The sequence below is a fragment of the Prionailurus viverrinus genome, chromosome A1 (genome assembly GCF_022837055.1).
Source record: "Prionailurus viverrinus isolate Anna chromosome A1, UM_Priviv_1.0, whole genome shotgun sequence".
Lineage (NCBI taxonomy): Eukaryota > Metazoa > Chordata > Mammalia > Carnivora > Felidae > Prionailurus > Prionailurus viverrinus.
In genome coordinates, this window is record NC_062561.1 from 186,121,783 (window position 1) to 186,142,002 (window position 20,220).

At 41.9% G+C, this 20,220-nt stretch overlaps 1 protein-coding gene across 1 annotated transcript in view; it reads right to left on the reverse strand.

Moving 5' to 3' along the window:
* Positions 1–20,220, reverse strand: part of MAT2B (methionine adenosyltransferase 2B) — a 156,169-nt gene that overhangs the window by 80,366 nt on the left and 55,583 nt on the right. The window contains exon 10 of the transcript XR_007153394.1: positions 15,892–16,130. The gene's annotated coding sequence lies outside the window, so the exon portion shown is untranslated. The remainder of the gene's footprint in view (positions 1–15,891; positions 16,131–20,220) is intronic.

The following is a 20,220-nucleotide window of genomic DNA, read 5'->3' on the forward strand; positions in this document are numbered from 1 at the left end:
CCTATCTCAGTCAGTAGTACAAAACAGCTTCAAATCAGGAACTGGTCAAAAAAGAGACTTTTTAAAAATGTTTAATGTTTTTATTTATATTTGAGAGAGAGAGAGAGCTAACAGGGGAGGGACATGGAGAGCAGGAGAGAGAGAACCCCGCACTGTCAGCACAGAGCCCAATGAGGGGCTTGAACTCATGAACCGTGAGATTGTGACCTAAGCTGAAATCAAGTTGGACACTTAACTGACTGAGCCACCCAGGCGCCCCCCAAAATAGATGTATTTAAACAAAAGACATAAACAATTTATGCACAGAAGATAAAACATAGACAATCGAGGCAAAAATGTCCTATTGCTCCTCTTTTACACTTTTTGCCTAGTTTAATTGACAAGCATCTTGACACAGCAAAGCAATCTATTTCAAAAACTGCTACCGTTTGCAACTACTTATCTTTGTGAGTTATAATTTTCTCAATATTGTGCAATCAAAATAAGATAAATTAGACACTGAGACTGGAAAAATAATACTGGCCAACACTGCTGCAAAGACGCTCTATGGAAAAATTTAAATTCCACCATAAAACACATGACCCCAGTAGAGATTTACAATATACAGTAGACGTGAAACAGCTTGCAGAAATTAGTTGGATTAACCTTTCAGGGGATTGTGAGTTATTTAAACCACAAATCTCATTCTTTACATTATATCAAGGAACATGCTGATTTACATTTTGAGAAATGCTGGAGAAGACCCTTCGTAAGGTACCTTGTCATTTCTAATGCCACAAACTTCCTGAATCCCTATATTGCTAATGCAGGTAACTTAACATTTCATTACCCATTCCATCCCTCCCCAACATGCATACTTTTTAAATGCATCCAAAATTTTTATTTTCTGTCTGGGAATGAAAGACATCTAAGGCCTTGCATTTCCAGTATTGACAATCAGAGCTTTGATTTGGAGCCCAATTTACCAGTTCCAAGACAACTAGTTATCGTGCCTACGAGTACAACACATACAAACTGTTTTGAGATATGGATGCTGGAGAGTTGACTAGAATCACACATTAGCTGAGGGACTCAGTCTTCTAGCTGATGACCCAGTGAATAGAATTCAGATCTGTACTTTAGCCAAAGTAAATTTTAGTGCATTAATGGGCTCATACAATCACCTGAGGATACTGAAAGCAAAACTGTTAAATCTCTCATTGCCAGATTTCTGTGAAACAATGGTGAACTCCCTTCTGCCCAAAGACCTATGTAACAACACTAAAGCTCAAAGCAAATTGGGTGAAGCTTATCCATTTGATCCTGTCAAACAGGCTTTCTCAACTTGAGAGCCCCAACCATTTCATGGGAAGTCCCTTGTTAAAAATGCAGCATCCTTTGGATTGTGGTGATAATAGGACAACTGCATGAAAAACTGAAAAATCATTGAAATGTACACTTTCACTGCATTGAGTAGTATATAAATTGCACTACAATAAGTAGGTTAAAATGAAAAAAAATTAAAAATTCAGCTCCTGGGTCCCATCCCTAGAGATTCAAAAGCACTAGATGTGTGACAGTGTTTAGGAATTCACAGTTTTTTGCAAAGAACCTGGTAATCCTTCTGAGAATCAATGTTTAGGCTACATGTTCTGAATTATACCTTGGAGTTAAGCAGGACCGTCAGAAAGCAACATTTGTCCGGATTACACATGAACTTATTTGAGTAGCTGTCATCAAGGAATGCCACCAGAAGGGAATGCTATTCATTTGCTTTAGGATGTTACGGTATCATTCAATACACTTCATAAGGAGGAAGAGGAATTACCATTTGGTCACAGCTCTCAGTGAGCTCTCAACTGATAACAATAAGACAGGCAGTAAAAACAAACAAACAAAAACATAATACCTTTAGGTTAGTAATTTTTAAAACATAAAAACAATAGGGGCACCTTGCTTGGGTGGCTCAGTCAGTTAAGCGTGTGACTTCAGTTCAGGTCATGATATCACAGTTTGTGAGTTCAAGGCCCATGTTGGGCTCTGTGCTGACAGCTTAGAGTATGAAGCCTGCTTCAGATTCTGTATCTCCCTCTCTCTGCCCCTCCCTTGTTCTCTCTCTCTCTCTCTCAAAAATAACATTAAAAAATTAAAAAAATAGAAGATAAACATAATTTCCTTATGAAAATATATAACTTATGACTAAATATGACTAAAAAAGGCATCAAGAGGTGCCTGGATGGCTCAGTTGGTTGAGCATCCAACTCCTGATTTTGGCTCAGGTCATGATCCCAGTGCTTAAGATTCTCTCTCTCTCTCTCTCTCTCTCTCTCTCTCTCTCTCTCCCTCTGCCCCTCTCCCCCACTCATCCACTCTCTCTCTAGAATAAAAAAAAAATTTTTTTTAATTAAAAAAAATAAGGGTGCCTGGGTAGCTCAGTCAGTTAAGCTTCCAACTTTGGCTCAGGACATGATCTCACAGTTTGTGAGTTTAAGCCTCACATCAGGCTCTCTGCTGTCAGGATAGAGTCCACTTCAGATCCTTTGTCCCCCTCTCTTTCTGCCCCTGCCCCTGCCTCAAAAATTAAAAAAAAAAAATTAATAAAATAAAATAAATAAAAATAAAGGGTTTGCAAACTAAATCCAATAACATCAGTTCCCTACTTCACATCATACAAAAACAGTAATTCAAAAATAGATCACAGACCTACCTATAAATCTTAAAATTATGAAGCTTCTAGAAGAAACCAGGAGAAAATCTTTACAACCTCAAGGTGGACAGAAATGTTTAGATAGATAGAACATATAAGACACCAGTCGTTAGAAGAAAAAAACATAATAAATTGGATGTCAGAATTAAACAATTCTGCTTTTTGAAGACATTTTTAAAAACAAAAAAGCAAGTCACAGGCTGGGAGAGAATATTTCCCAAACATATACCAGATAAAGGACTTGTAGCCAGAATATACATAAAGAACACCACAACTCAAGCATAAGAAAATAATCCAATTTTTAAAATAGGCCAAAACTTTGTGCATACACTTCATGAAGAAGTACAAATAGCTGAGAAGCAGAGGAAAGATGGAACACATCATTAGTCATCAGGAAAATGCAAATTAAAATCATACTGAGTTATCACTATACACAGAGTAGAATGGTTAAAATTTCAAAGATGATCATACCAAGTAGAGCCAAGGATGTGGAGCAAATGCAACTCCACATGGATTGCAGATGGGAACAGAAAACAGGACATCCAGTTTAGAAAACAGCTTGGCAGTTTTTTCTTTAATTACACATTCACCTATAATATGACACAGCCATTCTATTCCTACGTGTTCACTCAAGAAAAATAAAAACATATCCATACAAAGATCTACACATGGATATTCCTAAGTAGAAAGAGAAAGGAGAGGAGGAAGAAGAAGAGGAGGAGGAGGAGGAGGAGGAGGAGGAGGAGGAGGAGGGGAAGGAGGGGAAGGGGAAGTGGAAGGAAAAGAAGAAATGAGAATCAGAGTATAGTCGGGAGACAGGTATGAAAAACCTTACAAGGTTTTCATACATAAAATTCAGACTTTTTCCTGAGGACAACATCTTGGGGCTGTGAAGAGTTTTATGCAGGGGGAACCACTAGATTTGTGTTGTGGCAAGTTCACTCTGGCTGCCGAGGATTGGCAAGAGTAAGCAAGGCCACAAACTCTGTCCAAACTGTGAATACACTCTTCAAACATCTTAAAGGTAGCTACTACCAGAACAATAACAAGCGCAAATCAACAAGTTTAATTAGCAAAAATCATATTCTGCCTTTTGTGAAAAAAGGAAGTTATGCAAATAGGAAACATGATAACAGTTTGTGAAATAAGGATTTAAAGGATCTAGTGAATGATGAATTTATTAGGAGCCCATAGTGGGCGATAGCTAGTAGAAAGCTATTAGGAGATTATAAATTGAAAAAAAAAAAAAAAGATAAAAGAAAAAAAGAAAATCTTGTGGCCTCTCTGATAGCATGCTAGATTATTTTGTCCTGTTTTGAACACTGTAGCTGTTTTAAAAGGTGACATTAGCCATTAGCACCAAGAGAGCTGGGAGTGGAGGGCCAGACAGCCATAAATTTTTTGATTTCCCATTGAGAGGCAAAATCTATGTTCCTTTTCCTTGCATCTGAGTGGGCTCTACGACTTCTTTGATCGATAGAACATAACTGACTCTAACAGTTGTTAGGCTCAGACTTTAAGGCACCTGGCAGCCTCTACTTCTTCTGTCTTTGTGAACTGAACTACCATGTAACGTGTCCATCTTGCCCTGAGACCACCATGCTGTGAGGAAGCCCAAGCTAGACAAGGGAATGGCTTTCTGGAGAAAAAGAAGCCCAGCCAATCTCAAGCCATTTCAGGCCCCAGACATTCAAATCATCTGAGACCAGAGTCAGACATGTGGATGGTGAAACCATTTTGGACAGCCAGCCCAAGTCAAGCCAACCCCACTTACAATTTGATTGCAACCACTTGAGAGACTCAAGCAAGAACCAGCTGATTGAGATATGATAATGATATAATCATCATTTTATATATTATTATATCATATATAAGTATTAAGGTAATAGAAAGTGGTTTTATTCATTCAGTGTGTTACACAATAAAGAACTAAAACATGAGGTTCCTTTCTTACCAGCCATTTCCTGCCACTTGAGTTATGATTAAAGGAACAAACTATATTTTGCCTGGACAATGGAATAGTTCAGAAAAGTATAACAACCATCCACAAATATTTGAAACTCTGGCATGTGAGCTCAAGAACAGCTTTATTCTCCAAAGGACAGATCTAAGACCAAGACCAGATGTTACAGGAAGTGGCAAACATCACAGTTCCTAGAAAGAAGAATGTGCCAGTTATCACTGTGGTACAAGAATGAAAACAGCATCATTGTGATATCAGAAACAATGTCTCTGGACAATGTTCAAATGGGCACATGTGATGTCCAGTCAGGCTGGGTGTTGAAAATGAGCCTAAAGTAAGGTAAAAAACTAGAAGTATGGCCAGGTTGCTGCGATCCTACTGTGTGATTCAGAAAGGTAACAACTGACTTTATAGGCATGTGTCTGAACTAAAGGTAGCCTAGCTATGCTCATTTCTATTCCTAAAATACTAACTCAGGAGGCAATCAAAATCATAGCCCTGACTGCAGTTTACACTATGCTTATACAAAACTAATTCCTTAGAAATTTTACACGTATTCTATTTGTAGGATGTTCATCGCACAAACGCTACTAGAAACGTCTTCCGGTATTTAAAAACAAAAACAACTGTGTGGAAACGCTTTCGGACTGAAAAGGATCATCCTCCACTGCCATGTCTGCCACCTGCATTTGATAATCTCTTTCCTACACTTGATAATCCAGACTCTGCATTAATTTTACAGTATTTTTTGTACCACATAAAACTCTAAAAGGTCTTATCATTGTTTTACTGATGAAGAAACTGAGGCACAGAAAGGTTAAGTACATTGCCCAAATACACAGCCAATAAATCCTACACTCTTACCCAGCTGGCCAGTTGTTCAGGTAGACTGAGGAATCCTTCACACAGAAAGCAGTGGCTTCCTTTTAACTGAGAAGTTCCTTGGAAGCTCCAGCCAGACCTATTCCTTTGTTTCCAGGAATGCCCTTATTTAACTATCAAAGGGGATGTCAATTTGTTGTGTTACAGAAAAGAAAACAAACTGAGGATAAAGTACCTCTCTGTCTATGGAGAGATGCAATTATTTGGGGACTCCTGGGTAAACTTTAAGACAAAAAATACTTACAAGTTCCCACATCTTCTTTCCCCAAAAACAGGTTACTTCACCAATCAGACAAATACGATATAGCACAGGGCCACCTCAGTGAAATCTAGAAAGTAAATTGTATTGGCCCAAGGAAAACAAAGAATTATTAAAGTTAATCATTATTGTTCCTGTCCATTAAACAAACAAACAATAACAACAGTAAAAACTTTAAGAAAGAACCTGCCCTAGAAATGAGATAAACAAAATACACTGCTGCTGTATTCTGGAGTCACTTTACCAAATAAGGCAGCCTCTGCATATCTAATCAGAAAGATATAAAAATTCATTCACTTGGGTCTCCAGTTTAGGTTTATCAGCAATGTACTGATATTAAAAAGTACTAAGAGAACAATAAATTGGAATACTTAATGTATTTACAAACCATCTCCGGATCTTTCTTGATTTGTGAGGGCAACAGTGGGCAGGGGTAACGTTGGGTGGTTGGATACACAGTTATTTGTGAGGATGATTTCTGCAGAGGCATGGACCAAATGACCCTTCAAGGTGGTTTGGTGTCTTTCGAGTACACAAGCTGTGTTTATATCCAATCCCAGATCAGACAAGCTTCACTAACCACAGAAGTTTGGGACAAAAGCCAGTTGCAACCCACATATCCCTGTGGTCCTCCTGCCTTCTGGCAAACTCCAGGACCAGATTGGAAAATCTGTGCCCAGTTTGGGGGCCAAGTTTGGTATGATCTGGGGATGATTTATATGGCTTTGGTTGGAGTCCACATGATATGCACTACTTTGGCCAAGTTGAGCTTTAGAGTTTCTGACTCATTTGAAATAAAACGTATCAGGTGGAGACAGATGGGCTCCCCAACAGGGATCAGAGGGGTCTCCTCCAAATCCTGTGGGACACCAAGACAACCGAATTTCCCACCTCCCTACTCAAAGGTCCAAAACAACATGCAATACAGGTGGCATCAGGGTGAAGGAGTTGGATGTACAAGTGTTTTCCAGGATTCGCCAAAAATAGAAATAAATCGCTTTTAATTTCTGAAGGGAAAAAGGCTGGATTGATTTTACAGACTCTCCTCTAAACAGCAATTTACATGCTGAAACTGTAAAGCTGAGGGTAAAATATCCCTTCCTGGTGATTTGAAATCCGTTGATTAATTCCTAGTTGATGACCTTGTTCCCCTACAACAATAGAACTTTAATTCATCTCACTCAGGCTGCCTCTAACTAGTTTTCAACAATCACGAAACAACCAGCAAGTAGTGGCTGTTGGTGGATAGAATCCCTATTAATAAATACAAATTAAATCAAGCATATCAAAAGAACCTGATCCTACTACCAGACCAAATAGGATTTTCTTTGAATTTAAGAGCAAAATACTTCCCCATAGGAAGAATCTCAGATACTGTAAGGCAACTCTGTCCAGTAAAAACAAAACGCAAGCCACAAATTCAAGCTACTAAGTTATTTTTAAAATTTATACTAGTCACATTAAAAAAAAAAAAAAAACAGGTGAGGGGCGCCTGTGTTATGCCCAGAATTCGTGATCCCCAAATACCGCTAGGGAGCCGAGTCCGATGTAAAAGCAAAAGAGCCTTTATTCGAGCTAGCTCGAGCTCAATCCCCTACCTGCACCGATGCAGCAGTGAGATACCGGAGAGAGAGAGCGAGTTTCAAAAGCACAAAGGTTTTATTAGGGCCTAGGGGCAGTTGGTGAGGTAATGGCTGTGGCCTCAGCCAATTGGCTGGGGAAGGGTCGTGGCCTCGGCCGATTTGCTGGGGAATGGTCGGAGTCCTGTTACGCAGGTCGCTGGGCGTGTTTTGATCAGGAAGTTTGAACGGGTGAGCGGGAGATTACTCAAGGGGAGGAGGCGAGGTCTGAGGTTTCTGCGATTTTCCCGGAAAAGGGGTCATGTCAGGGACAGAGTCACTCAAGGCGGAGGACACAGAACAAGAGGGAGTCGGCTGGCGTAGGCCCGCCCTTTCACCTGGGTGGCTCAGTCGGTGAAGGATCTGACTTAGGCTCAGGTCATGATCTCACCGTTTGCGGGTCCGAGCCCCACATCGGGCTCTGTGCTAACAGCTCAGAGCCTGGAGCCTGCTTCAGATTCTGTGTCTCCCTCTCTCTCTCTCTCTGCTCCTCCCCTGCTTGCATTCTGTCTGTCTCTCTCTCTCTCTCTCTAAAAAATAAATAAACATTAAAAAAAAATTAGTGAATACAGAGTACTTGGAATTACATCTGGCATGTCATACTAATCAACAAGTCAGAAGAGGCTGATTAGAAATACCTTAAGGCAAGGACTATTCCTTATTCATCACTGTAAGTTCCAGGACCTAGAACAGCTCTGGTACCTGGAAGGTGGTCAATGAACATTCTCCTTTAAGTTGTAAAGGGTGGTAGGGGGCGCCTGGGTGGCTCAGTGGGTCAAGCACCTGACTTTGACTCAGGTCACGAGCTCACAGTTCTTGAGTTCGAGCCCTGCATCGGGCTCTCTGCTGTCAGCGCAGACAGAGCATGCTTCAGATCCTCTGTCTCCCTCTCTCTCTGCCTTCCCACCCTCTCAAAAATAAATAAACATTGGGGCACCTGGGTGGCGCAGTCGGTTAGGCGTCCGACTTCAGCCAGGTCACGATCTCGCGGTCCGTGAGTTCGAGCCCCGCGTCAGGCTCTGGGCTGATGGCTCAGAGCCTGGAGCCTGCTTCCGATTCTGTGTCTCCCTCTCTCTCTGCCCCTCCCCCGTTCATGCTCTGTCTCTCTCTGTCCCAAAGATAAATAAACGTTGAAAAAAAAAATTTTTTTTTTTTAAAAAATAATAAACATTAAAAAATAATAATAAAAAGAGTGTGATGTGCTGCCCAGATCCAACTTTCAGAAATAAAAGGAATTTTGCCCAGGCTACTGGGAGTGCTGCCAGCAAATAGCCCTCAACTATCATCTCCCTTTGGGGACTGCTCAAACTAAAAACCAAAGGCTGGCTAAAAAGCAAGCACCTTTTCCAAGGTTGTTTGTTTATATGACAGGGCCGGCTTCTTCCTCCTTAGGAAAGACAGCACCAAAAAGCCATTCATGCTCCAGAGGCGCTCTTTCTTATGTATGTATCCTTGGGCATGCATTGTGGCTCTCCCCCTACCCCATCCCACTTCTTTCCCCTCCATTCCACAGGTGTTGACCCCCAAAGCATCCCTAACAAACATCCTCCCTGTTAATACACAAGCCACAGAACACAAGTGGTGATAATAAGAAACAAGAGCTGTCTGTTAACAGAAGAACTAAGACAATGAATAAATAACATTTACCAGTGTTTTCCTAACAATTTCTATTAACCAACTCACTTGACATGTTGCCTGTATAGGGCACACCATGGATTATAACTCGGAGTCTTCCCACCAGCAGCTCATTTTTTCCAAGACACATAACCAGGCAATGACAGAAGAAACGAGAATAGCTGCAAGCACTGAGACTCTTTCGAGAAAGCCTCTTTCTTCTTTAGGTTATCCAAGACCCACACGCTACAACCAGACGCATTCATGCCGGAGTGAGCCCAAACCACAGAGTTCTCTCGCATCTCGGACTTTCAAATTCTTAAATTTGCCCTTTACTTAAAAAAGTCAATGATTTCACCAAGAAAGTTTGATTAGTTTCTTTTACTTTCTGTAATGAAGTGCCATCCTTTTTACACTTGAAAGGATCTTTGTAATAATGCAACATTGATCTTTTGAATACAGATGAGCTAACCTAGATAATAGGATTTAGAATGAGAAAGACCAGACTGGTTATGATATTTAAGGCTCCAGTGCCATCAAGAGGAATTGTGGCATAAAACATGCTTCCAGAGACACTGATGCCGCATTAATAAATGTAGGATCATGTTTCCTCTTGCACATAGTTTTTATTTTGTTCAACATCTTGAGAGAAGTCAATATGCTGTGTCCCTGGATGTCAATCACCCAGTGCAAAAAAAAAAAGGGGGGGGGGGAGGATGGAGATTTAGCTCTGAGATCTGTCTTCTCAAGTCTGCCGCTTTAAGCCACAAAGGTCGAGAACTGGGATTCAAACCTGATACCAGAAAGCAGTTCTGATAAAACTTTAGGGGAAAATGGGAAATCACTGATTCAAAAATTATTTTGCCCCAGACTCAGCTGAAGAACTGAAAAGGGGAGATGGAATGCTTTTGCTTTGGAGAATGAAATATCGTCTAGGAAGTAGGCTGCTATTTTTCCATCTCTACATCTAAGAGAAAGAGAAAAGAGAGCCATTTTGGTGATCTCATCCTCCAGGAAAGTCTGAGCAGAGAGACTTCCTAGGCACAGCCTCACACACAGCGGGTGGCTTGTTCTCCGTTACAGCCTATGTCAACATCTCCTGTGTATGGAGCAATGTTAGATTTAATGTCAGAACAGAATGAAAAAGGACTATCACAAAAGACCCAATCCAGTGACAAGTACAAAGGGACCCTACAGCCACCTGGGTGACTCAGTCAGTTAAGCGTCCAACTTCAGCTCAGGTCATGATCTCGCAGTTCACTAGTTCAAGCCCTACATTGGGCTCTGTGCTGACAGCTCAGAGCCTAGGGCCTATTTCAGATTCTCTGTGTCCCTCTCTCTCTCTCTGCCCCTCCCCTGCTCATGCTATGTCCCTCTTAAAAATAAACATTAAAAAAATAGGATCCTACCAAAGGATGCCATTCATCTCTCTACTTATGGTACGTTTGAAATTATCCATTTAATTTTTTTTAAATAAAAATTAGTAAAATTAAACTTTTTAAGTAAAAATTAATAAAATTAAACTTAATAAAAATTAAGTTGATTTTACTTATTTTGAGAGAGCGCAAGCACAAGCATGAGTTGGGGAGGGGCAAAGAGAAAGGGAGAGAGAGAATTCCAAGCAGGCTCCACACTGCTAGCGCAGAGACTGATGCAGGGCACCAACTCATGAATTGTAAGATCATAACCTGAGCTGAAATCAAGAGTCGGATGCTTAACCAACTGAGCCACCCAAGCACTCCTGAAATCATCCATTTTTTAAAAAAATTAAGTGCAAATCTAGTGTGGTGAGCTGTAACTAAGTCACAAACAAAATCAAGTGTTAAGTCTGTGACACTAATTATAATATTTAGAGATGAGAGAGCTCAGTATGGGCTAAATTGATCAAAGAAGCCCTTGGGACTTGAATAATATAATAGCTAATAATTATTGATCTCTTACTCTGTAACAGGGGGTACAAGAAGCACTTCATATGGACTATCTCATTTAATCTTCATCAGGACTGTATAAGGGAGTTATGCTTGCTTTACTGATGAAAAAAATTGAGGCCCAAAGTTAAATAACTCCCTCAAGAGTTTACAATTATTATTAGAACTCAGTTTATCAGATCCCAGAGCCTGAACCCCTCAGCAACTAAATCACATCAACTCTGAAAAGAGTAAGTAAGACTACAGGGGCATGGGACCAAGAATGAAGACCAAGGTATCCTAAGAGGCCCAAAGGGCAAGCCAAATTGAAAGATATAGGTTGGCATTGTGTGGGGAGACAAGCAACATAGAATCAAGTTCAGGGACAGAGTAGGATGCCAGACTTTGGAATCACAAATAAAGCCACAGGAATTGGGATAACAGACAGGAGACCAAGAGCAGGGATGCACTTACTGGAATGCTTTATGAGATAGGGACTTGGTTACCAGGTAAGATGGTAAGAGCACAGTACTAGATGCAAAATATGACTTCCCAGAAGAGCAACAGAAGGGCTGACTGATGCCCTTGTTATACCCCACTTGGAAACACAATTGGTCCCAGGGTTTGGCCTTGGGCTCCCCTACGTAGGAATTCAATAACCTCAACTATAATGGTCAGTGCTATAGCCTCCAAAACATGTACCATGACATTCTGGCCCCATGAAATATTAAAAGGAAGAAGAAGAAAGGAAAGGAGGGAAGGAGGGAGGGAAGAAAGAAAGGAGGAAGTGTTTTAAATTCCTTGGGTCCAAACAGTGTGAAAACCCTACATGCAATAGCATCTTTTGAAGGATTTATAACGCATACTAGCATATAAAACTCCATTTAAACAAGCAACCGTTTTCTTACCTTATTTAGCCACTGACCCTCAGAGGGTACACTCTAGGAGGGAATAGTTTAAAGAAATTCAGGGGCAGAGAACCACACCCACACAGGCCTTCTCAGGAGAAGGAAGAGTATTACACAAAGTGAGGACGGCCTGAGAAAAAAGGCATGAAAAGGGGCAAACATTAACCAGAAATTATGGCCGGGAAGGGTCAGAGATTCAGTTTGAAAAAAATTAGGGACAGATGACAAAGGACCCAGAAAGTGAGGGACAGAAGGTGGGAGGTTCCTGCACCGAAGAATGACAAAAGCAGCAAAGACCGAATGCACTGAATCTAAGAGTTCAAAATCTAAATTGGGAGGAAATGTTGGTGAGGATGGAGTGGGGTGGGGAGGTGGGACGTGTTTTTAACTCGATGGGCAGTACATACAGTAGACAGCCAGGGCTTCGAAATCAGACACTTCAGTGCGAATGTCAGCACTGTCCTCCAGCCCTACATCACTGTGACTTAGATGCTCAGTCTCTCTCCACCCCTCTCTAGCCAGGGAAATGAAGGTTTAAAGAAGGAATGTGACTTGCCCAACATTCCACAGGTAAAAAGCATCACAGCCGGGATTCAAAACACAGGTAGCTGCCTCCAGAACCCTAGGGCTGAACCATGATATCAGACCATCTCTAAGACATTTTCATCAGCAGCCCCTCAAGGCGAGAAATTCAGTGATTCACCAATCTCATAGCTCCCCTGGTTCCTCAGGTCTCCATTTTCCCACTAGGAAGCAGAGAGCACCCTCTTGGCCTCCCTTCCCACAGAAAATCTTTCACTGGAATACAAAGTTACGTAAGATCTGTGATACTGTTTTTTATAAATTCACCAAACTCCACCTCTCGCAGATATATTTTTAAACCTTATTTATTTAATTTGAGAGAGACACAGAGACAGAGAGTGGGAGCACCTGTGGGGTAAGGGCAGTGTGAGGGAGGGAGGGAGAGAGAGAGAGAGAGTCCCAAGAAGGCTCTGCACTCTCAGCATGAAGCCCAATCCCATGACCGGTGAGATCATGACTGACGTGGCAGACAAAGGCAGAAGAAAATGACACATAAAGTTACATTTCCTTATAACCTGCAGCCCATTGGCAAAGACTTGAGGAGGGCAGAGTAAAATGTGTCTCCAGGAACTCTCTTACTGTCTTAAAGCTAATGCTTTGCTGGGGGAAAAACAATCTTAGCTTGACAATAGCCAGGCCTCCAGGATCCTGTGACTCTTCTTTAACGTATGAAAACCTCACTGGAAACTTCCCCTGGACTTTACCTCCTCCAACTCCACAGTGTATGCAGTCTCTCCTCCTGGTCCTGGGGCATCTCCTTCTGCCCCCGGGTCCTGTTCCTGTGCTTTAATAAAATCACCTTTTTGCACCAAAGATATCTTCAAGAATTCTTTGTTGGCTGTCAGCTCCAGACCCCGTAAACTCCACTATCACCCCCAAAAAACCTCATCAATGACCTGAGCTGAAGAGCCACCCAGGTGCCCCTTTAGCCAACATATTTTTCTTCCAGACACTAGTACAGTTTATTTTATTTCAAGGTAACAGACATACCCAATCCAGTTACAACAGTAGACACCATTCAGGTAACAGAACCAACACCTCTCCTTAAAGACATCTTCTGTGGCTTCTATTCCGTGAGCAGCATGCTTTATTTAGCACCTTTGTTCAAGCTGCAATTCCCTAAAGCCAGCATCTGTCAATTTTCCTATTTTCCTGCTGCTCACCTCATTCCATAACCCACAGGTGATGCTCCATTCGAAAACTCACCAGTGCTAAGGGCTTTTTTTTCTTCTTCTTCTTCCTCATCCCTCTTCCCAAATTTGACCCTGGGAGGCCTGGGGTGAAGAGCCCTGAATCCCCAAGGGGTAGAGCTCCACCCGAGCTGCCCCACCTGGTTATCCGGAGCCCCGCTGCGGAGGCGCCCAGAGTTAGCAAAACGCGCTGCAGGCAGCACCCCTGCAGGTGAGTGTGCATAGAAAGCCCGCCTGAGCCTCGGCTTTGACTTGTAAACAGAGGCTTTGAAAGAGCAAAGTTGTGAGTTTGTCTCCACTAAAGCAAACTTCCTCTGCTGTTTGCTTTGGGCGTTTTGCCGATGAATCTGCAGAGCAAGAATGGATTTCCTGTCTGTTCCTCCAATCCTCCTGGAGCCCTGCGGAGCTCAGCTGCCACCTCGAGGCTCCAGGACTGGCATCTAGCCACATCCGGGTCTGAGACCCCGTCCAAAGGGCTTTCCTCGCCCGCCCCACTTCTCCCTTAACCTTTTCTTCCCCCAGCCGGGTCAGGCAGTGAATCTGCAACTTACCAAAGAGTGCCCGCTCAGGAGGCTCCGTGGCACACCAGCCTGAAAACCCACCGCCCCCGAGAGGAAGGTAAGACAAAGCCAGGAGCTGGCCGACCATACTGCGCTAAGCGGTGTGCCCAGATAACTCAGTGATTACCTTCCAGGGCTGCTGTGGGAGTTAAATGAGATTATCCCCATTCAACCAAGGGGATAAAAAGATCACCGGAGTGCTGCTGGTACTTTACCCAAGGTCAGCCCCACACCTGCCCACCTTCAAAGGCACAGCTCTCCCACGTGGGAAATTCAAGGTGCTAGCAGAGCAGGTAGTTTCCCTAAATGCTGCAGCAGGGAAGGCTACATTCAGGCTCATTTTCCTTGAGACATGTGGCTCCATGACTATACCTTCCATTTTTCTATTCTGAGACTGACATGAGTATTAAATTCTCATTTTCCTTTTTATTGTAACAAAAACAGTGCAAACACGGTTCTAATGAGCACCTCTCTAGTGTCAGGGAAACAAAAGGGGAGACCTGGGTATGTAATGACTACATATAGCCACAAAGAAGGTGGCTATGGGCCAATTGTCACCCAGAGACTGTGCAGGCTAGTCATTCTGATTGTCCAATGTTTCAAGAAAAGCAAGAAACTGGATCTTTAATAGAACTCTTTGCATTTAAGTGTTAGCAATTTTTAAAAATTAAGTACTGCATGAGCCAATACAGCATGACAAACCAACTATGCTCAAAGGACACATGCTAGAACTGTCCACAGTTCTGCAGCAACCTTTGCATTATCCCACCTTAAGAAGATGCAACGGATTAGCTCTGACTTAAGACCCTCTGCATCCACAAGGGCCAGGGGACATTTGGAACCCAGCAGGACTAGACCTATCTGTGAAAGAGCTACTTCAGACTTTCTGTGATCGTGGGGTAAGGAAGGTCACAGGGTCCCAACTTCAGAGAAAGCTGGCTAGATTCTGCCTACCTAATAGGTATGGAGAAAGACAAAATGCAAAATTTTCCTGAAAGCAACAGCAGGAATTTAAGTCATATCTAAGGGTGTGGAGGGTTGGAAGAAGGATGGGCTTATGTATTATCATTGTGACATTTCCAATTAAATGCAAAATCAACAGAATATCTTCTGCCAGGGTCACGGTGGTAATGAGCACCCACCCCAGCTTGTTAGCACAACAATCTCTCAAAACAGCAAAAAGGAGGATAAATCAACTGCTTTTGCAGTCTTTATCAGCATAAACAAAGAGATAAAAATACGGCATAAAATTTTAACTATCTTCCCCCATTCTACCTGCAAATGTGAAATTCCCCTGTGCTTCGATAAAGGAAAAATACATCCAATGAAGTCTAACAAATGTGCCATCTGTTCAGAAAGCAGAAGGCAGGCATCTTTTACATGTGACACCACTGCCCTCGTGTGGTTTAAAAACATAATGCCAAGGAGGCTTGAAAGGTTATGACTAAAAATTGTACTTCTCATAAACATAAATCATTTATAACATGGAACAATATATGAAAAAAACCTTTCATTTTAAAGAACACAAATATCACTTATATTAAAACCTCCATTCAAATCAGACCCTGGACTCAGGGTTTCATTCTGCACTGAGTTTTCTTATGAAAGGGAGAAGAAATCAAGAGGGGGAAAATGTCATTAGGAAGCAGCTGAGTACCAAGGACGCACAACTCTCAGACCTAATGATGACATCAGTCATTTCCCTGCTACCATGCCCATACCTGGCTTCGCACCTCACCGCCTTGCTGCATGGATCCCGCGAAGGTGGAAAAAAGACCTTTTACTTTCCACTCACTTATTGGCTCCACCATTAGTTTTGTGCCGCCACACTCTGGCATGGCAGGATCCATCGTGGCGAGATAATCGCAGAAGCTGTTCCTGGGTAAGTATCTCCTGGGGGAATGGCAGGAATTCCGTGCCCAGACGAAGAGGAGAGAGGCAAACTCTCCAGCTTGGTGAACTGGACAGAAAGGAGAAAACATTATACCTGAAACTACGTAAATAATACCTGTATTTTCTTCTCTCCTCCACTGACTACAGGGAGATGGGGTCAGTTAATGAACAGATATTTAAAATGGAGTATCTATAGACATAAAACAAGGTGTCAGGCGCACTCAGGATAGAAACTTCTCTGAGCCAACTTTCTTACCTGTAAAATGAGGATAATGCTTTCTATCTAATCTTTACCATCACTCTATGGAGGGATAAGATAAGGCTTTCTTCCTCAAGATTAGTTGAAGGCTGTAGGCTTTTACCATGATATTCTAGTTTAAATTTGGGTGCAAGTATTAGATTTAAATTTTGTGAATGCGATTTTTTAGGTATTAATCTGAAAACTGAGTAGGTTACTTGAGCTTTGTGACTTAGTAACACATGCATGCCTGGTTCTTCCCAGTAAGGGTTGAAATCAGGCCAATTTGCTGCAAAAAGGGAAGAGCCCTCAAGCTCCTCCCCAGGGGAGCCCAACAATAGCTGTCCCGTCCATGCTCCCAGAGTCAGTGTTGGGAGTTGCTGACTGAACAGCTGGGTCCTAACAAACTGAAACCAGAGCACTTCTGAAGGCTGCAGGCTGTGACAAATCCCCAGTCCCAACTCCCAATGCCCGAAACCATGCCTCAAGATTGAGAACCTTACTCCCCGACTAGTGACCAGGGGGCAAAATAGCTGGTGTTTGTTTTATTTATATCAGGCATGTCTGCTGCTCTCTGTGAATGCCCAATTCAGTTAAAGGGAAATAATTAGCTGTTTATTTACTCCACCTTTAGAAGTAAGAAATTAGTGTTTAATCAGACTTGCAATTAGAGTGGCCCATTGAAGATTCACTTTGAAAAGACAAGACAGTACTCTATGAGAAAAATGGGCTTTGGCATCAGACACACCCAAGATCAAGGCCCACCTCTGCTACTTACCAGCTGTGTGATCTCAGCAAATTAATTCTCATCTTTGTTTATATTCTAATCTAAAAAATGAGGACAGGGGCGCCTGGGTGGCGCAGTCGGTTAAGCGTCCGACTTCAGCCAGGTCACGATCTCGCGGTCTGGGAGTTCGAGCCCCGCGTCGGGCTCTGGGCTGATGGCTCAGAGCCTGGAGCCTGTTTCTGATTCTGTGTCTCCCTCTCTCTCTGCCCCTCCCCCGTTCATGCTCTGTCTCTCTCTGTCCCAAAAATAAATAAACGTTGAAAAAATAAATAAATAAATAAATAAATAAATAAAAAATGAGGACAACGGTTTCTAACTCTCGGGTTTGTGTGAGAATGTATGCATGCCTAGAAAGATCTTAGCATAGTCCCTGGCACATCACACATGTTAAAGAAGGATAAGAAAGCTAGCACTGTAAATAAATGAAGCAGGCTTTGAAGGCCAGGTGAATTTTAGCTTGGGGTGAGCAAAAGTATCGAAGCCAGAAAGCCTCCGGATGTGATTTAGACTTAGTGGCTGTGAGGGATGCAGACGCTCCAGCATCAAGACCAAGGGCAGGATTGGGAGTCAGACAGCCTAGCCAACATGACCCACAGCCATTTGTAGAACATTTACTTCTTCCCTTGTAACCTGTCAGGAGCCACTATCGATCATTTCCCTTCCCTGCTGAGCCATCCCAGCAGCTGGGCTGACAAGGGTGAATGGCGAAGTGATGGCTCCTAACTAGAAGGTTTTCCCACCGCCACATTTCTCCGGCTGCCGCTACAGTCTTTTCACACCAGGGTGACCAGCCCTGCCCCGGAGTGTCTCAAATGTGGTCCCCCTAGTGCCGCTGAAAGGCAAGCCCATGACCTTCTTTGTTTCCTCGCTGTCAAAAACTGGGCAGATGGGTTAGCCTTCCAGTCCCTTGTCTCCCTTCAACCTAGTGTCCGTTCTCTACTTTGTATTCCAGGCCCTTTTATAGACCAACTCCCGACAGGAATCTTGGCCCCTGATCCCTCATTACCTTTTCTGTGAGCCTCAGTCCCAACTGCTCTTTGCAGATCCACTATTCCTTTCAATCACTCCACCTCCATTTTTTCTTTTCTTTTCCTTTTTTGTTCCTTTGCCAGTGAAATATAGCCCCCTTTGACCTACCTCGTCTGTATCACTTTCCCCAGTAAAAATTGAAACTGACTGAAGCCCCAGTCTCAAGCTGGAATTCTATGTTAGGGTTTTTTTTTTTCTTTTTCTTTCTTCTTCTTCTTTTTTTTTTTTTTTTTAGTTTTATTGTGATATTTACATATCATAAAATGTACCACCTTTAAGTATATAATTGAATGAATTACAGTAAAATTAAGGAGTTGTACAGTCATCACCATAATCTAATTTTAGAATATGCCCATCAACCTAAAAAGAAACCTGTTTTACAGTCAGTCCATATTCCCACCCCCTAGACATTTGAACATTTCATATAAAAAAGACAATGTGTGCACTTTTGTGTCTGGGTGAGCTGGGTTCTTTTTACACATCCTCGTGCCCTTGGGCATCACGTTGGACAGCCTAAGTCCATATATCCTTCTGCTCTTGTTCCCTCACCTGTTAGGGAAGATGCTTGCCTTTCTTAACAAGCCTGAGCACTTTCTACATATAAGGCTCTGGGCTTAGCCTGGGGATACAGTGGTCAGCAAAACTAGATACAGTCCTTGCCCTCACCAAACCACACAGATATGCATTTCACCCAAATATATTTAAAGTTATCAATGTGATTTGTTCTACAAAAGAGAGACAAAAATCTTGATTTTAATCTGAGCTAACTTAATGCAGTTTACACTTACCGCCTATTACCAAGAGAGTTAGCATCTTGAAAAACAGACTTTCTGGTCACAGTGGAAATGTTTTTGCTAAAAGTAAGCATGGTATTCAATGTAATCCCTATCAAAATCCCAGCTGCCTTTTTTGCATGAATTGACAAGCTGAACCTAGAATCCATATGGAAATGCAAAATACCTCAAATAGCCAACAATCTTGGAAAAGAAAACCAATGCTAGTCCCAATTTCAAAACTTACTACAAAGCTACAGTAATTAAGACTGTGTGGTACTAGCATAAGAATAGACATATACATCATCAGAATAGAATTGAGAATCTGGAAAAAAAAAGTGATTTTCAACATGCGTGCTGAAATAATGCATTGGGGGAAAGAACAGTCTTTTCAACAAATGACGCTGGAATGACTGGATATCCACGTGCAAAAATTAACTCAGATTAAAAAAAAACTAAACATAAGTGTTAAAAGCATAAAATTCTTACAGGAAAACGTATGTAAATCTTTGTGACCTTGTATTATGCAATGGATTCTGAGATATGACACCAAAAATATGAGTAAAAAGAAATAAATTAGACTTCATCAGAACTGCAAAATTTCTGCATCAAAGGACATTATTAAGAAACTGAAAAGACAACCTACAGAAGGGAGAGAATATTTGCAAATCATATTTCTGATAAGAGTCGAATGTCCTATATAAAGAACTCTTACAACCCAACAACAAAAAACAAACAATCCAATTAAAGATAGGTAAAGGACTTGAATAGACATTTCTCCAAAGAATATATACAAATGGTAATAAGCACATGAAAAGATGCTAGGATTATTAATAAAATAAAATTTCATTTTATACCAAAAAAATCACAGTAAGATATCACTTCATGCCCATTAGGATGGCTATGATAAAAAAGACAGACAATAACAAGTCTTAGTAAGGATGTATAGACTTGGAACCTTCATACATTGCTGGTCGGAATATAAAACGGTGCAGCTGCTATGGGAAAAAGCTAAATGGGGCACCTGGGTGGCGCAGTCGGTTAAGCGTCCGACTTCAGCCAGGTCACGATCTCGCGGTCCGTGAGTTCGAGCCCCGCGTCAGGCTCTGGGCTGATGGCTCAGAGCCTGGAGCCTGTTTCCGATTCTGTGTCTCCCTCTCTCTCTGCCCCTCCCCCATTCATGCTCTGTCTCTCTCTGTCCCAAAAAATAAATAAACGTTGAAAAAAAATAAAAAAAAAACTATATAAAGCTATAGTTTAGCTATAAAAACTAATGACGTACTGATACATGCTCCAACATGGATGAATCTTGAAAACATTTTGCCAAGTA